This window comes from Equus przewalskii, chromosome 24 (genome assembly GCF_037783145.1).
Source record: "Equus przewalskii isolate Varuska chromosome 24, EquPr2, whole genome shotgun sequence".
NCBI lineage: Eukaryota > Metazoa > Chordata > Mammalia > Perissodactyla > Equidae > Equus > Equus przewalskii.
Genome location: NC_091854.1, coordinates 2,393,893 through 2,412,503, shown reverse-complemented (window position 1 = coordinate 2,412,503; position 18,611 = coordinate 2,393,893).

Below are 18,611 nucleotides of genomic sequence, written 5' to 3'. Positions count from 1 at the left end.
CTAGTTGCAGGTCCTTCTGGTTGTGCTATGTGGGACGCTGCCTCAGCGTGGCTTAATGAGTGGTGCTAGGTCTGTGCCCAGGATCCAAACGGGTGAAACCCTGGGCTGCCAAAGCAGAGGGTGCGAACTTAACCACTCGGTCACCGGGCTGGCCCTGACATAGTTTTTAAGTAAAAAGATTGAAAAATTACTTACCAGTTAGTACTTAAAAATATATATTATTAAAGTTGATCATTTTCAAAAACAGATATCCATGGAATTCATTTATTGTTAGCAAGACTTTGGAGTAAGGACTTTGGTTTGTTTTATACAAAAAAACAGAGCAATTATTATTAAATTTTAAATGTTCCTTCTCTGGCACTGAAACATACATCATCATGCAATTGACATATTTTCACAGCCTTTAGCAATGAAGTTTTATTCATGGATATTAATTCTCTTCTTTAAATCACTAGCCTATCCCTTTAACTAGACTATTGCTTCACACTGGTGTTTATTTCACTGCCACAAGCAGTGATGCATGAAAATTAAACTGTGGATATTCATTATTTTCCTACTTTTGCCTCAATGCACAAAATTTTCAGCTGTACATTATTAAGAGGTAAAAATTTCATCACAGGGTTACCATCATGTGACCTCAACCTTGTGGTGATTGAGTGTTATGAGGATTTGGCATAAAGATATCAACCAGCAAGGACGAGCTACAGTAACCGCTGACAGGGGAGATGGCTATGTAACTATGACAGCTGTGAAATAACCTATGATCTTAAGGAAAAGTCAGCATTATACACTATAACCCTAACCATCACTTTGAAAGCTAAGGTTCTGCAAAGAAAAGACCAGAAATTCAATTGTTTTCAAATGACATATTGGGTTACAATGTTTTTGTCAGCCATTACTTTGTCACAAAATCGTTTCTTCCTTTTTTTTTCCCCTGTGGAGTTAGTGATGGGGATGCTGGCTTTTCCCAAAATAACCTTTAATTATAGTTTTTGATCTTGACATTCTTGAAAAATGCCCTACTGGCTAGTCTTCTGTAAGTACCATCTGTAAGTTTTGATCATAAACTAACTGATTCTAGAATCTGCCTGGCAAAAAGCATTACGAGTCATTTTGGAAAAAGTCAGGCAGAGTCAATTTTCACAGTCTTGAAACTTGAAATGATTTCCTCCAGCTTGGAGGAGAAAAAAAATATTTCCTGGCATGAAATTCTGTGTTAGAATTTTCAAACAAAAATAGAGGGGAAAGCTAGAATATAGCAAAAAACAACAAAAAAAGATACAGTAGAAATCTGAATATATTAGAAACTGCCTTTGTCAAGAAAATAAGAATTTGCAACTTTATTTTCAGAGTTAGACCTAATTATTGACAGCTAAAATATGATGAATTTATATTTCTGGAGTATGCATCTAAGAATGGAAGGAAAAGAAAGAAAATATCTAATATTATATCAGTAATTATGAAGGAAGTACTTCAAGGCATCCTTGAATCAATCAGAACCTTAATAAATAGCTAAGAGATGGTTCAACTAAGGAGAAAAACAAAGGAAGGTGAAGAATACCATATTCATGCTTGAACAGATAAATGCTAGGTGATACTAACCTGTCATAACCTGGCCATTGCTTAGTGTTGTTAGAAATAATAGGACTGCACATTCACCTTAGAGGTGAAACGTTTAAGACATGTACTTCTTTGAACAATCTCAGTGACTAAGATTATGAGAGCCAGCCCTGATGGCCTAGTGGTTAAAGTTTGGCCTTTACCACTTTAGCGGTCTGGGGTGCGTTTCCCGGTTATGGAACCACACCACCCATTTGCCAATTGCCATGCTGTGGTGGCGGCTCACATAGAAGAACTAGAACGATTTACAACTAGGATATACAACCAAGCACTGGGGGGCTTTGGGGAGGCAAAAACAAAAACGATTTTGAGAAAAAGTACTGCTTGGAGAGATGTGATGGTCTCTGTTGAAAGCAGTTTTGATAAGTAAACTGCTGCTCATGTTAAACTGTTTCCTTTATTTTATTGTTCACTCTGTTAACTGTAGATTCCTTCAAGTATGGGGTCTGATCAAAATGTTCTTTAAATAGCAGAATTTTCCTCTATGTCAATGTTTCATAGAAACATATCCCACAAAGAATCCTGAGTTTTCAAATGTATGCCAATCCAGAGAGCAAGCCACATTTATCTCTTCTAGAGGGTCAAGAGTTCTGGTGGGAGATTTACCTGTAGTGTGATGACCTGTAGTGTCATCGAATTAGCATGGTGTGATTTTTGGTAATAGTCCAAACTTGTGTTTCTCAGAAAATTCATGTCAATGTTGATTATAAGCGAATAAAGCCATTTTAGGAGAAGTAGTTTATGGGTCACATTATCTTCTGATCTGTTTCCTAATGACTCCAATATATCTTTCTGGAAATGGACAGGGTGCTGTGATTATGGCCCCTGTTTCTAATGCAAGTTTTATTTCTAGTACCATTAAGTTTTCTAATTTAAAGATACGGGAAAACACATCTTTGTTCACTGATACTCATACTCACTTTTTATCTTTTCCTTTGTATGAACGTATGTCAGCATAAAAACTTTTGCTTAGTCTTTAAATAATACTATTCTATACTAATGCTAATAATTATTGTGCTAGTGTGTGGTTATAACGTGAGGGCCTACAACTTGTCAGCTGCTGGGCTACACATGTTCATCATCATCATCATCATCATCATCATCATCATCACCATCATCATCATCACAGGTATTGTTTATTGAATGTTTATCTGGGAATGTACTCTACATATGCTATCTATTTAAAAATCCCCCAAACAGAAATTCAAAAAGACCCATAACTGTTAAGAAGTAGAGTCTAGATTCAAAACCAGATCTGTCTACTGCAGAATAGCAGCCTCCAAATAATAAGGCAAAATGAGTTTTAAAATTTAATACATTTCCAAATCTTCCCAAATAGTCCATTTTCAAAACTGAACATACAACCTACATATTGTGTACTTATTATCTCATGGCTGTGTCTATTTGAACCAAGATTCTCTGGCTATAGGAGTCTAACTCTTTCATCAAGAAAAAAAATCCTCATATCTCACATTTCATAATTTTTAAAATTCTTACTAATGATTAGAGATGCAAAAAAGAGCTCTTATCACACAATGGTACTGTGTGTACCCATACCATACAATGGCCTATTTCATCTGCTCTAGCTCCTTTTCCTTCCCTCTTCCTTGTTCTTAGCTCTTTCCTATGACAACAAAAATTTTCAACCCTTATCTGGATGAGTAACACTCTACACATCAGGGAATCTCCTTAGAGACTGAATTTTGGAGACTGCACCCACTCCCAGGTGGGCTTATGAAAGAGTTTCTTCATAACAAATTCAGTGTTCTTCCTGGAAGAAATTGTGGTGAACATAATTTTCTCTACATCTCATGTGTAATTCACTCAGAGTTATTCAAAGAGTAATAGCATTTTAGTTTCTGGGAATATGCATAGAACATTTTCCTCAGAAACCATATATTTTTAGCTACGGTCACCAAGAAGTTTTGTCTACATATTCTCATTGAAGGCTGGACATATACACAAATTTCCCATAATGGGTAGGAGAGGAAAGAAGGAGGACCGTAGGATCAAGGAGATGGTGTTTACGCAAGGTGAACTATGCATTGAAAATGGCTTCTGCTGCAGGGTGTGGAAATGTATCACATGGTCAGGTAGAGCATAAGAAATAAGTTGATCATTCACTGTTTCTACCCCTTGGTTTTGGTGTAGATGTATTATGAAGAATTTGGGAAGCAATCTTCTCAAATGATTCCATAAGTTTCTTAGAATTTAAGAGGCAGGATTCCATAGAGTCTGGGGTGAGACTAAGGAGCTGGAGATGAAAAGAATGTCTTGAAATTTGGGTCCAGTTTCTAGTTGGCCTTGAAGCTGTTTTCTAACAGTATATTTGGAAATAGAAATGAAAAGGAAAAAGTTTCAATTAGTATAGGATTAAACCAATCTGAGCTAGAGTGGAAAGGGTAGAAAGAAAGCTAAAAGCATCCCATTTCTCAGAGTTTGAATAGCCCTGACGAGTGTACTCAATTTTGGCCAGACATGGAATTGAGGACATTTCCTTTTCCATTGTTGTGAATGTCTTAAGGTTACCTAATCAAAGGGTCAAAGAACATAGCAAAGTCATACCAGTGAGCAGAGGCTGAAAAATCTACCTCAGGTTTGGGAAAGCAGCGCGATGTTATCAGGGGAAATTCATCATGATTAGATTTGAACATTGCTCATGATCACCATATCAAAGACAAGGCATTCAGTAAAAATTTATAAATCCCATGAAAAGCTTGTTGCAAGTGGATTCCTTGTGGAAACAAGAGAAGGCACAGATCTGCGTCAGAGTATCAGAGGCAGAACAGAGCTAGACCAGGTGAACAGAGGGTAGGTGTAAACTTGGTTGCCTACATTATTGACAAAAGTTCTGCTTTGGCAAAATTCAGGAGCTCCCTTGGAACCTTTTCCCTAGACACTTCCCTTGGGCAAATTCAACTTATTCTCCAGGTCTCACTTTATTTGTCATGTCTTTTATGAGGCTTTGCCTGACCGTCTAATCTAAACGAGTCATGCTATCCATTTCGCCCAACAGATTTACCAAAGTCCATTTATTTATTTACTAATTCATGGTTATTTGTCAGCTGTTTGTCTCTTTCACTAGTTGGTAAGCTCCAGGAAGGGAAGAATTGTATTAGTTTTGTCCACTTCTGAACAGAAGTGTCTGGTCCATTGTAGGTACTTAAGGACATGCTTGTTGAACGAAAAAATCTATTTTGATAAGATGTGCTCAATGACAAAAATGAGAACTAGATTCTGACTGTGATAAACTATTAAATGCATTGTCTATAGTACTTATTATCTATAACACATTGTCTTATATTTAACAATATTTCATCATTTCTGCTTATTTTGTTAATATTTTCTCCCACGTTACAGGTAATTTCCTGAAATAGCAAAAATCGAGGTAGGTGTGATTAGTATTCCCATCTTACAGATGAGAAATCCAAAGTTCACAAGGGTAACTACACAACTAGTAAGTGGCTGTGACAGGTAGATCCAAGAGGTCTAACTCTGAATGCTAAAATTACACTTTGTGTAATTTATTTCTCGGTCATCGTTTTATTAAAAACAAAGTTATACACTTACATTTATTTCCAGCCGTTTCCATATCTACAAGTTTCATGACCAGATTTCCACATTTGAAGTGCACTTTGATGATTGTGGAGAAATGCTGTGTTAGAAGTGTGGGGAACCACCAATCTAATCCATGAATCTAGGTGTGTGTTTGTTGTTCTTGTTTCTATCTTCCGCTCCTGAATGAAATCATATAGTATTTGACTTTCTCCATCTGACTTATGTCTCTGAGCATAATAGCCTCGAGGCAAGGGAGGAGAGGGCGAAAGGGGTGAAAGGGTACATGTGTACCTTGATGGACGGCAATCAGACTTTGGGTGGTAAACCTGATATAATCTTCACAGAAATCAAAATATAATGATTTACACCAGAAATTTATATAAGGTTGTAAAGCAATGTTATCTCAATTTAAAAAAAAGTGTGGCGAAGAAGACCTTTGAAAGAAAGACTCAGAGAAAGTTCTTTAGGGCCTTCCACCCCCAGAGCCTCAGCTTTTTAAAAAATGGAATATCTATCACTTCTTCCTATTTCATAGATGGCTTTTGAGAAACAGTGAAAGTATTGGAGTAAAAGATCCATAATTTCTCAGAAAATAAAAGTGCTTTATAAGTGTGTCAATATTAATATCACCTAGTCAGGCAACCACATAGTAATTACTGATAGAATATTTACTCGATAATTTATACTTCTACTAGATTCAAAGACACTCTAAGCATTTTTGCTATGTAAAAAAGTATATCTATTTTGTTTAAATAAGCACAATAACATCAGATTCTTTAAAGAAAACCCTTCTCAAAAATTCATTAATTTAATTTTGTTAATTTAATTTAACCAGCTGTAGAACAGAGCTTGAGAAATAATTAGATAAAGCTGAACAAAATGGCATTTGGCCTTCTCTATTAAAAAAAAAATGAGTTCAAAATCCAATAATGCCTCCAGCCTATTTGAATTCTATGTTGTCTCAATGAATGTATAATCCATTAAATGTAGAAAATGGCTTTCTAGAGAAAACAGTAACTTTTATTTACCTGATGTGGCAACAGTCTGAACTGTCTGAGAAAATGTGATAGGCCAGGTGACTTGGCATGTTTCAGAAGAGACCAAGAGACAGTTGACTGACTGTAAATAAATGTAAGAAATACGTTAATATATTTCATATTTAACGGTAGCTCCCACCCTTGTTTCTCCTTCCTTTGGCCACTGAGGGAAATGTAATAACTCTGCTGGTAATGAAAGTCTTACCCATGGTGAGAAGCCTTATCTTTACTATACTTCAGGGACTAGTTTTTATATTGATTCGATAACTCTAAACCTTTAAACTGTTCTTTCTAGGGCAAATTCTGCCCTCCAAAACTTAATTGGGCAGCATCCTATGTTGACTCAGAGGGAATAAAATGCTCTCAGAGTAAACCACTCACCCATTAATTTTTCCAAGGCACCCAGGTATCATTTAGTACCTGGAAGGAGGTAATTTACCACACGGTACCTCGTAGGAGCTACTGACTGAGGAGTTTACTCCTAAGGAGCTGCAACTCACCCTGGGTCACTAGAGAAACGGCCTCCTATTATGATAAGGATTATTATCCTCCACTTACTCCCCTTTTCAGCCCGAGTCTCTCAGTAACAGCTGGGGGCCTCATTTATTAACAACCTGTGCTGTAAAATGCCCATGATGCTCACAGTATGAAAACATAGGAACACAGTTTATCCTTGGGCATATTATTATTATTTTATTATTATTTTATATGCATTCGGTGGATTTTCTCCAGGGAGCTAAGGTATTTCATGAACTTTAAATAACCAGTGGGTATAAATCTATGCCACTGTCTGTAAGTTATAGTTACTTTAATAACAATGAGAACAATTTTGGGGGTGGAGAATTGGTATTATTTATTTATAATTAACACATGAGAAGAAAAGGACATTTCAGTAATCATAGAAACATGCTAATGTGTTTCCTTCTTTATTTTTTACTATGAAATTAACTAAGTTTGTGAGTTCAAGACATTCATTGCATACAGTACAACAGTCTGTTTGGAATGGCTACTTAGTAAATGTTATTGACTGATTACTGTAATTATATATATATATTTTGTGTGTGTGTGTGTGCCTGTGTGAGGCAGATTGGCCTTGAGCTACCATCTGTACCAATCTTCCTCTGTTTTGTGTGGGATGCTGCCACGGCATGGCTTGACGAGCAGTGCTAGGTTTGCACCCGGGATCTGAACCTGCAAACCCCAGCCGTCCAAGGGGAGCACGTGAACTTAACCACTATGACACCAGGGCTGGCCCCTGAAATTATATTTTAATGGTACAAAATTGTGTAAAATGTGTTTAACCCAGATTTCTACAGCCTAGCTATTTCTAGGTTTCTAGGCTTAGGAGAACAATCTTTTCTTGAATATTTTGGTAGATTTGCTGAACCCCTCATCTTACTGGTAGAAATGCATACCCACCCACTGTACCCATAGATAGCTCCTAAGTTCATAAAGGGCTTACATTCTTCAGGTTTCACCTTTCTCCAATGTCTTGCTTTTGGTGAGTTTCCAGTTTCCACTAGGTCTTCGTTCTTAGGCTTCATGAATTATTTTCATGTTGCTTTGGCTTTACCCCTCACTGCAGACAGCTCCCATGACTTCATTCCCTCCCTCCCATCCCCCAAAACTATAACCAAAGAACATCCCAGATTTCACAAAGGTCTGGGCATGCTAGATATGGGCAGAGATGACAGCACAACAGAGTTCAGGTGAAATTTAAAATCCACATCAGCTATAACTAGCCCTCTACTGTAAAGTCCCTCCTGACTCGATCCTATTTTTTAGGTGTTAAATTACTGCTATTGTTCTCTTTTATCTCTTTCCATCAAAGGGCTCTGCTTTTCTCCACTTTTTGGCCAACTTACATTCACCAAATTTCTGCTTATTTCTTAAGTAGAACAATTTAATTCTTACTTGTGTAAACTCTCTTAGCTAAGTTGGGCCCATGTAAATATCCATTTCATAAACAAATATATACATTAAGGTAAAGGTTTTCTTCATCTCCTCTCCACCCTCCAATCAAAGAAAAATTCTCATCTTAAACAGAATTCAACTTCTTCTCTAAGATGTGTCCCAGATGATATGAGATAGTTCTGCTTCATGCCTGTTGTGCTGGAGTAACTATTAGTAGTACCTTTTTCTCTCTCAAAAGTCCTCCAAGTTTTGATAATTATGTTTTACCCACTCATTTGGCAAATATTTTCTTATAATCTTTTAAGAGAAAAGTCTTAAAACATACGTAATAACATATATCTTTGTATATTAACTCACACACGTGTAATGAGGTAACAAATTTGAGTCTACAATGGAGAATACGTATAGCACCTTAAACTTAGCCTCATCTTATAACATAAAATGTTCCTTTGATTACATATTACTTGGTATTTCTTATGAAGCTGAGGGTTAGTGTAAATATTCAATAAGATTACCTTTCACCTTGTTATGAAAAGAAGTTAATCTTATCAATTTGCTGTTTTCCTCTTTAACCTGAGGGGTAACTTAAGGGTCATAAGGATTTATGAGCTTGATTTACAGAAGAAAGAGAATGCCTTCGAAGATCACCAGGTAATCAGCCTCTAGCTGCCACTGACACCAGAAGTCAGATTGCCCAGGGGATAACTGGGAGTGAAAGAAAGACAGATTACTCCTTTGTTTCTCCAAAACTCCTTTTGCTACACCCCTTAGCCTTATAAAACCCCCTGCCTTCTTCTCTTGTTAAGGTGGATTTGAGAGAATCCATGCTCCTTCCTTCTCTTTTGGCCAACTCGAATAAACCTTTCTTCATCTCCAAGCACCATGTCTCAGTGTTTGGCTTATGCACATCAGCAGGCAAACTTGAGAATTAAGAGGTTCGGTAGCACTTACCTCTAAAACTCTCTACCCCTAACCCGAGAGTTCTTCTCCGAGACGATGTTTGGGTGTTTGCAATCTCACGATAGAGGTGAAGAGATTCTTGGATAGGATGTTTGCAGGCTCCTTTAGTCTCACTCAGGTGTCCCTCCCCTCCTGTGCAGGGCTCACCAGCCAGCACTGGTGTCTGTGATTACTGCCTGGAGCAATAATCTAAGGTTAAGTCTCTCTCAGCTTGGTTGAAGCCAGTGTTCTTCACTGGCTAGCTTGGCCTAATCTTAGCTCATCTCAGGTACTCTGTGGGCTGACTGCACAATTCTGCCCCTGCCTAGACTGAGTGCCCTGTAGTCTCTCTGAAGAGCCACTTCCTCTCTTTTACGTGTCCCCTCTGGCAAGCACCCCAGGTAGCCTCTCTCATACTTCTGGGTTGCTTCAATACACACAGGAATCAAGGGCATCTTATGAAAGCTAAAAATCATATTCACATCAGGTCGACTTCAAGTTGGCCACTTCCCAGAGTCCCAAACGAGGAGTCAGGACAGGAGTTCCCACTCCCCTACTCCACTGAGTTATCATCACCTTTTGTTCTTCTCCTCCCAACTCCACACACACACAATCACTCTGAGCAGAAGTCCTTGAAGGAATTAAGAATTACACATCTGACTACTCCCTTCTCTTATCATCATTTACTTTTGCCATAAAGTGGGATGTCCCTTAGCCTTGCTGCTCTAGATGGCATTGGCATTGGTATCTTTTCTATATACATCAAGAGACACTCTCCAGTCTTAAACTGTGATTAAAGAAGAAATTTAGAAAATATTCCCTCAGGGTAGTAGGCTGGCTTGAAGAACATTGACTTCTCATGTAACATATTTTGACTGTTAAAGGGTGAATTCTTTCCTTCTCTTTGCATTCTTAAGTAGCATTTCTAGTTTCCACACACTCCACCACCCCACCTCCATCCTTGCCTCCACCTTCATTGCAGAGAGATGAGCCTTTTGGAAACAATAGCCTGTATGTTGAAGCTGAAGTATTAATCAGATAATCTTAGTCTTAAATTCTCATCCAATTTTCTCCTAGACTTGAGAAAATGAAAGGCACAGGACATCTTGACCTGAATTGCCGTGAAAGCTTCTTGTGTGTTGCTTCCATAATTTTAGAAACACTTATGAGCAAACTGCTGATAAAATGTGGCTGTTTTCTAGACCCAGCAGCCAATCACAGAATTTTCTACCATTAAGGACAATATCAGGTCCCAAAACCATAGCAGTGATGATGTCTAATTGCCCAGAGAAAGAGCAAAAAAGTTAATATTTTGTTTTCTGCCAGGTCAGCAATTGTTCATGATATAAAAGTTCATGATAGTGAATGGTTCTTGTTCTTCTTTAACTATAGAATTACTACTCTATTACTATTATAAAAATTTGCTGTAGAGTTTTATACCAAATTTTACATATCTACCATTATTATTTTTTTTGCTATAAAATTAGATTCAAAAAGCATTCTTCAGCTGATTAGAACAAATTCTCATAAATCTTCCGATTCCACTTGTGACTTTCCCAAATGAAAAGGCCAAAAAAGACAATGTCTGCTCTACTCAAAATTCTCTGGCACATCCCTTCAGTACCCTGAGGAAGATGGATGTGATCCTTCTGCGGCAGACGAACAATAATTAGAAGCAAATGGTAGTGTATTTCAGAGGACACATTTCAGGAAATATTTGAAATAAGCAGTAGGGCAAAGAGGGACTTCGAAACAAGTCTTTTTAAAAAAGATCTAGAAGGCAAACCTGCAGTCCAGGATAGTAAATTTTATACAGGAAAAATAAATAGGGCCATTAGATTTTCAAAAACATACAAGAGGAGATATTAAGGAATAGGAATAACCTGTATGATAGATTTCTTGTGCTAGTGGATTGAGAGTATCTGCAGCTGACCAAAAAAAAGCAATTGAGATAAATAAATATTAATTAAAGATATAAAACAATACCATGACAAATTGTAGTAGGAAATGTTAAAATTCAGAAACCTGTGAGATGACCCTGGACAGGTGTCTGACTTCTTTCAAGTTCAGATCAAAATCGACAACCTTCATTAAATTAATGCTCTATTTTTCTTTTGTTATCTACAGTGCCTACCACAAGAATAAGCCTAAATTGGGTCCTTAAGCCGTGCATACTATTTAATTAAAGTAGGAGAATCTGAAATAAATTTTAAATTACAGTTACAGAGGCTGTCTTGTTTATTACTATTATTTTGTCCACTGATGCTCACTGCAATCAAATGCAAACTCCCTATTAATATTAATAAAGCATGTTGAAAGTAGTTACGCCCACTTCTTTTCTCACCCACTCATTTGCTCATTTATCCAAAACTGTATCTGTTCTCATTTAGAGAATATAGTAATGATATCTTTTCACCTGTGATACTCTTGATGACACCTAAAATCTGAGATTTAGGCATGCACAGGGGAAATTCCCTTCAGAATCAAAGATGAGGCTCTAAATAGAACACATCTTCACTCATTCACTGCATCAAGAACCCACCATAGGTCAGACTTCATTCTAGGCAATGGAGATACAATGACAAGCAACGAGACAGTCCCTGCTATCAAAGGGCTTGATCTTGGAAGGCCAGGGATGACTTTTCAAGTGGCAACAGCCAAGCTCACCAATTATAGAAAGCGTATTATTAAATAGTGCATTGTAACAACATCACGGTGCAGTAGTGGAAATATTTTGCAACATGGAGCCAGGGCTGTTCACGGTGGAGTGCGACTTCCATTCAAAGCTTAAAAGTTCAGCCTTTATCTGAATGACTCTAAAAGACTCTTCGAAATTTTAGGCAAAGAAGAAAAATGATCGTAAATGTACTGCTTTCAGGAAAGCAGGTTAATCAAGTGGCGGAACAAAAGACATGACAAGGGGATGAGCAAGTAAAGGCTGAATGTGTAGAACAGTTTTGTAAATTTGGTGTGGAAAGATTATAGAGATTTTAAGGCATAATGGACTTGATAGGAAGGCTTTTTCCTCCCCTGCTATGGATGTTACCTAAGCACATATGTTGGGTAGACCAGAAAGTCAGCGGAAATAAAGAAATTGAGCTGGGGCCAGCCTAGTTGCGCAGTGGTTGTGTTCGCATGTTCTGCTTCTCGGCCACCTGGAATTCGTCGGTTCGGATCCTGGGTGCAGACATGGCACGGCTTGGCATGCCATGCTGTGGTAGGCGTCCCACATATAAAGTAGAGGAAGATGGGCATGGATGTTAGCTCAGGGCCAGGCTTCCTCAGAAAAGAGAGGAGGACTGGCAGTAGTTAGCTCAGGGCTGATCTTCCTCAAAGAAAAAAAAAGAAATTGAGCAAATATAAAAGGATAATTGATGAGACATATTCCACAAGGCAATAAGATAACTATTAAATGAAGAACATTGGTGGCAGAATTTATGTTGGGAAGGAATAATTCTTTTTTCTAAGTTGGAAAGGATGGTGTTGAGTGAAGAAACAGTGAAACACTCCAGTGGCATATAATTTCTCACTTTTCTTGCACATGCCATGCTTTTCATGCCTCGATGCATTTACACAAGATATTTCCTCTGCTTAGAATTTTCTTCACTGTCTCCTCCACTAAGCTTATGAAAGTCTTCACTGAACTTCATCTCTGCTTCGGTCCCAGGCAGGTTTTTTTCACTACATCAGTGCTCCGACATACTTTTTATGTGCTAAAATTACAGCCAGCATTTGTTCACTCAAATATGCAAAAACAATTTTAAATGCCTACTATATAATAGGAATTGTTTTAGTCTGTGGAATCACAAGGATTTACAGGATATGCATAGCCCCTGCTTTCATTAAGCTTACATCCTGATGGGGGAGACACTAAAGCAGGAAAAGCAGACAAATAAATGAAATGCTTTCAGTTTTAATAAGTGCTTGAAGGAAAAAAGCAAAGGTAAGAGATAGAAAATATAAAGGGTCAGAGAGCAAGGAGATTTCTACTTTAGATGGGAAGGTAGGAAGAGGAAGAGGAAGATGGTGCCTTAAAGCCACACTCTAAAGGAAGAGAAATAAGTACTATGTGAACAGTTTTATAAGAGTGCTAGAGTGAAGAGAAGCCATTCCAGGCAGAGAAAGCAGCATGTGCAAAGGTCCTGAAAAGGAACACAACTTGCTTTGTCAAAAGAACTCAAAGAACTAATAAAACACCAGAGTGGCAAGAGATGCGCTATCCAATATAATAGCAATTCACATGCGTATTTAAATTTAAATCTAGATTTAAATTAACATTAAATTTAAAATTCAGTTTTCAGCATCACTAGCCATGCTTCAAGTGCTCAATAGCAGCTGAGGCTAGTGGGTATTGTATTGGACAGTGCAAAAAGAAAACATTGTCATCATCTCAGAAAGTTCCATCAGACAGTACATGGATAGCACATGGACTAGGACATAGTGAGTAAAGAGGAGAAAAACAAGAGCTGTGGATGTAGAGAAAAAGACACCAGACCAACTATGCAGGGCCTTGACTACAGTTATCACAGAATATGACCGTTCTGTCAGTCTCTTAATGGCAGGGATAACCTGTGTTTTTCTAGACAAAGAAACATCAAAACATTTTTGATAAATGAGCTAATATACAAATGAGAGAAAGCTGAGGTCATTACACCAAATTGGCTTAATCCTTTCTATTCATTTAGAGAATGATTCAAATAAGCCTGACACTGGAAAAATTAAGAAAGTGGAAAAGGAATGTATTTGAAGGAGCTCATTTGTATCTTAGCAAATTAGAAGTCATCTGCTGAAAGTAAGAATAACAGGAATGATTTCTGGGAACAAATACTATAAGAAATATAAGAGACAACAAGTGATTTGAAAAAGAAAACTGAGTTACCTGGCTGAGATTAGATGGCATAAATTTATTCTACTCTCAATCATCATGGTTTCTCCACCTTCTCTGTGAAAGAAATCAGGAAAGAACATTCATTCATTCGTCATTCATTCATTTAACAAATATTTACTGACTACATACTTTATGCCAGGAAGTATTCTAGACACTAGCGATTCCATGTCAAATAGGATAAGCAGATACAAAAACAAGACTAATTTTAGACTTTGACTTATGACATAGTAAAGAGTAATTGGGGGCAGGACGGATAGATTAGATATGTTGACGAGCATGGAGATTGGCAGCAAAATCAATCTGTTAGAACATTCTAGAGTGTAACATGACCTTTTGACCATACAGGCCAATTTTAGGTAGGGAGACAAGTGGCAGGTATGCAAGGAAAGTAAGGAGAAATCTAGAGTCTGGAATTTGAAATTAAAACAAAGGTTCGGTAACATAAAAAATAGTACCATTAGGAGGTAAGATGGATGTGGTCAAATGGAAACTTGAAACTGAGATAATGAAATTGGGCAAAACTAAATGATAGCGAGGTGTAATATTTTTCCAACTTTTTATTCAGATTTTAGCCTAATCGTGCTTTCACAGGGACCCCTCCCCTAACCTCTCTAACTAGGTCAATTCCTTTCTTATATGCAATCGTAGCAGAATACATTCATCTCTTATAGTAGAGTTGTAATGTTAAGTGGCTTTGTTGATACTTTGATAGGAAGTTGATGATATGGTCTTTGGAATTGAACAAAGAGGAACGTAAATAAGTTAAATTAAAGAAGTTGGAGGTTTTGCAAGGAACTGTGGAATCGTGGTATCAGAGGAAATGACAAAAACACTGATGTGAAAAAGGATGATGCCAGTATGTGAGCTGGACAGGAAAACTGAATGAGGTGCTAAAGGCAAGAAAGGTCTGAAGTGCATCATCTAGGAATATCATCACAAAGTCATGCTTATTGGGAAATTTATTCACAATAAAAGGATCCATTTTAGGGAATCATTTCAGGCATAGTGGAAAGGACTAACAATGAGAGCACAGTAGAAGAGAGCATGAGAAGAAGTAATTTGCGGTGAGTTGTATTAGGGAAATTGCCCAGAGATGTTTGGAAAGAGGTGATCCAGTGGACAGATTTGTTTCTTTGAAAAGGTTAAGAATTGACTTGCCCCAGAGTTCCAGTGGAGGCAATGGTTACACAGGGGAGAATAAGATCCAAAATTAGGCAAAGCCTCAAGATTGAGTCTGGACTCAGCATATTATGGATTGACCTGTATTTGTGCCATGCTTTAAAATTAGCAAAACAAATTTTAAATGGAGGTACATAGAAATCAAATGGTTTGCCCATTTTTATACAGCTGGTGAATGGCTAAGTTTGGACTCAGACACCAATTATATTTATTTTATATTATATCACAGGGCCACAGGTGGATAGATGTTCAGCAGTATGCAAGCCTAAGAATAGACCATAGCAAATGCAATAATGATAGTGATAATGGCCGCAATAGTTACTATTTACTGGGCATCCACTTTCTTACAAGAACCATAACAGAGCTTCTTATGAGGTGGTAGTCATTTGTACTGGTTGCAAATATTTATTTCTCTTTCTCCTTCTGTGTAGGTGATAGGATTGCACTTTCCTACCTTGTTGAACTCAACATGGCCATGTCACTTTCTTTAGCTAAGGACTTGTGAGTGGAAGTGATATATGTGTTTTCTGGGCTGAACATTTACTTGCCCATACACAATCCTCTGGAGCTCTTTTCCCTCTGCCCCATGCTTGGTGATATTTCAGATATCGCTCTTCTGGATAGTGAGAACAATGATGATGTCAGCAGAGCCCCCGGCCACCTCTTGATCAGGCTTGTACTAGAACAAGAAACACATCTTTGTTGACCGGCTTCTCATGAAAAACAAATGAGAAAATGTGTGTGCAGCATTGTGGACAGTCTAGACTGTGCTACAGTAACAAATGACCCAAAATCTTAGTGGCAGGTGGAAACCGGAAGGGCCGTAAGGAGCAGTGAACTCGAGAGACAGTGAAAAATTGTGATTGGAGGCTGAAGAAAAGAAGATCTTTTTTCATTCAGTGCTAAAAATTCAGTAGCATCGTGAATGGAAAATATGTCTAAGAACTTGTGGATTTGAGTAAAGAGATTTTCTGGCATATATTTAAAGTGCCAACCAGTTTCTTTTAGCCATGGGTAGATATAAAGTGATGAACTAAAAAGAGTCTTATTCAGTTTTTTAACAAACTTTATGGGAAATATAAAGCATTTAGAACTTGCTGGGTTAAAAAATAAAATTGGGGGGCTGGCCCCATGGCTGAGTGGTTAAGTTCACGTGCTCCACTTCAGCAGCTTGGGGTTTTGCTGGTTTGGATCCTGGTTGTGGACATGGCACTGCTCATTTGGCCATGCTGAGGTGGCATCCCACATGCCACAACTAGAAGGACTCACAACTGAAATATATAACTATGTACTGGGGGGATTTGGGGAGAAAAAGCAGGAAAAAAAAAAAAGATTGGCAACAGTTGTTAGCTCAGATGCCAATCCTTAAAAAAACAAAAAAATAAAATAAAATTGTTTTTCATGCTATCTTTACAACCAGCGAAAGATTCTCAAAGTAAGAAATGACTTAGGGCATATATCAAATCCAGGGCATTGTGGTAAATTGTAGCTGCAGGGTATGTTCAGGCTGCAAACTCCTTTAGGACACATCAAAAAAAAGATTTAAGGTATGCCTTAAAAGAATCTTAAGGGCATTGTCCCTCATTATAATGATTCTCAGCTAAAGGTAGAAAATAAACTACTTCAAAGAGATTTGTGAGTGAAGCTTTTTTTTTTTTTGCTAGACTGAACCCCAATAAGATTCATAGAAAATTCACAAAATTTTAAGAAAATTGTATTGGAAGAAGCACCACCAGCTTGGACTGAAGGGAAAGACAATTCAAAATGAAAAGAGCCATTAAGGCTCCAGCCTTTTACTGGCAGAAGCAGTCTAACAAAGTCCTTTAGTGGCAAACACAGGCCGTTTATAATAAAGGGTGACTCCTTGTGAAGAGTGGAGAATCACTCCCAGGAAGCATGACTGGGCCCTAACCAAGGAATTGATTACACGTGCTTGCCTGGATTTCAGAATTACTGTGAAGCAGTGATGTATACTTCTGCCTCCCACACCGTTTTTGAATGCAAGTGTCTGTTGTGGGTATCTTACGCTTGTCATCATTTTATGTCAGACATAAACAAAACATAGGTTATTAGTGCGGGAGACAGATAATTTGTGTCATTAGTTCACAGGGCTTAAGATCAAACAGAATGATACTGGACCTGGACCTAACTTCAATGATAAGCTCCTCAACTTCAAGTTTGAACCAATGTGCTAATCGGATGAGAACTTGCAAGTCTTGGGCTGGGAATGAGAAGATTTTTCATGTGTAAAGGGTGTGGATCACTGGGGACCAAAGTGCAGGGAGTGGTAGTTAGTTTACAAAAACAGTCTGAAAAGGAGCCACACCTCTCCAGATCCATGACCCTATTCAGTCCCTTCCACTTGAATCTGGGTTGGCTCAGAATTTTGACCAATAGAATGTAAAAGAAATAATTCTGTGTTATTTCCGAAGCTGGGTCTTAAGAAGTCTTGTAGCTACACCTGGGCCTCTTAGAATACTGACTCTTGGATACTCTTACTTGGAATCTAGCTGCCAGACTGTGAGGGGCTCAAGACACACGGAAAGGGCTTGTGTAGGCATTCTTATTGATAGCTCCAGCTGAGCTCCCTGACAACAGTCAGAATCAATTGCGAGCTGTGTGGGTGATGTATCTTGGAAAGCTAATCCACTAGAACCTTCAAATATCTCCAGCCCAGCCGATAGCAGATTGTAAAGATATCAGAGATCCTAAGTCAAAGCCAATCCCTGTTCATAAACATCACTGCCAGAGAGAATAATAAATTTTGTTTTAAGTTACTAAAAGTCTCTAAGTCTTAGTGTGATATGTTTCACATGGAGCTATAATCAGAACAGACATTTAACATTTTCTATATGCATTTCTTAATTTCCCTTGTGGATCATAAGCACCTTGTGAATATGATCTGTATCTGATTCATTTTTATATCTACCCAAGTGCATAGTATTTTCTGCATATGTATTCAGTACATATTTATTAAGTGAATGAACAGATACTTCTTACACTGCTGGTATCCCATAGAAACTTTAATCTTTAAAGAAAGCACAACAAAATAAATAAAAATAATTTAGTAAAAACATACTGGTTATGTTATAGTGTCTTTGTCTCACTCTGTTTTCTAATTTGTGTGAGATTAACTTTTTTTTTCCTATTTTAGATTGTCGACGAAAATAATCCATAACCAATCTATAAATGAAAATTTGGGTGAGTTTATTCTGAGCTTAAATTTTAGGATTATAACCCGGGACAGTCTTTCCACAAAGGAACAGAGCACTCCAAAGAAGTGGGGGTATAAGGGTGGTTGTATACCCTCAAAGAGGGTGTTTCACATATGATTGAAATGTCCCTCCCACAATAGTCACAAGATTGCCCTGTGCACAGCACTTGATGGACACAGCAGGTAGTGGGTCTGCTATCTTGGTGGGTGTAGCAGGAGGCAAGTCTGTTGTCTCCAGCTGGGCGGTCACAGGTGCACGCAG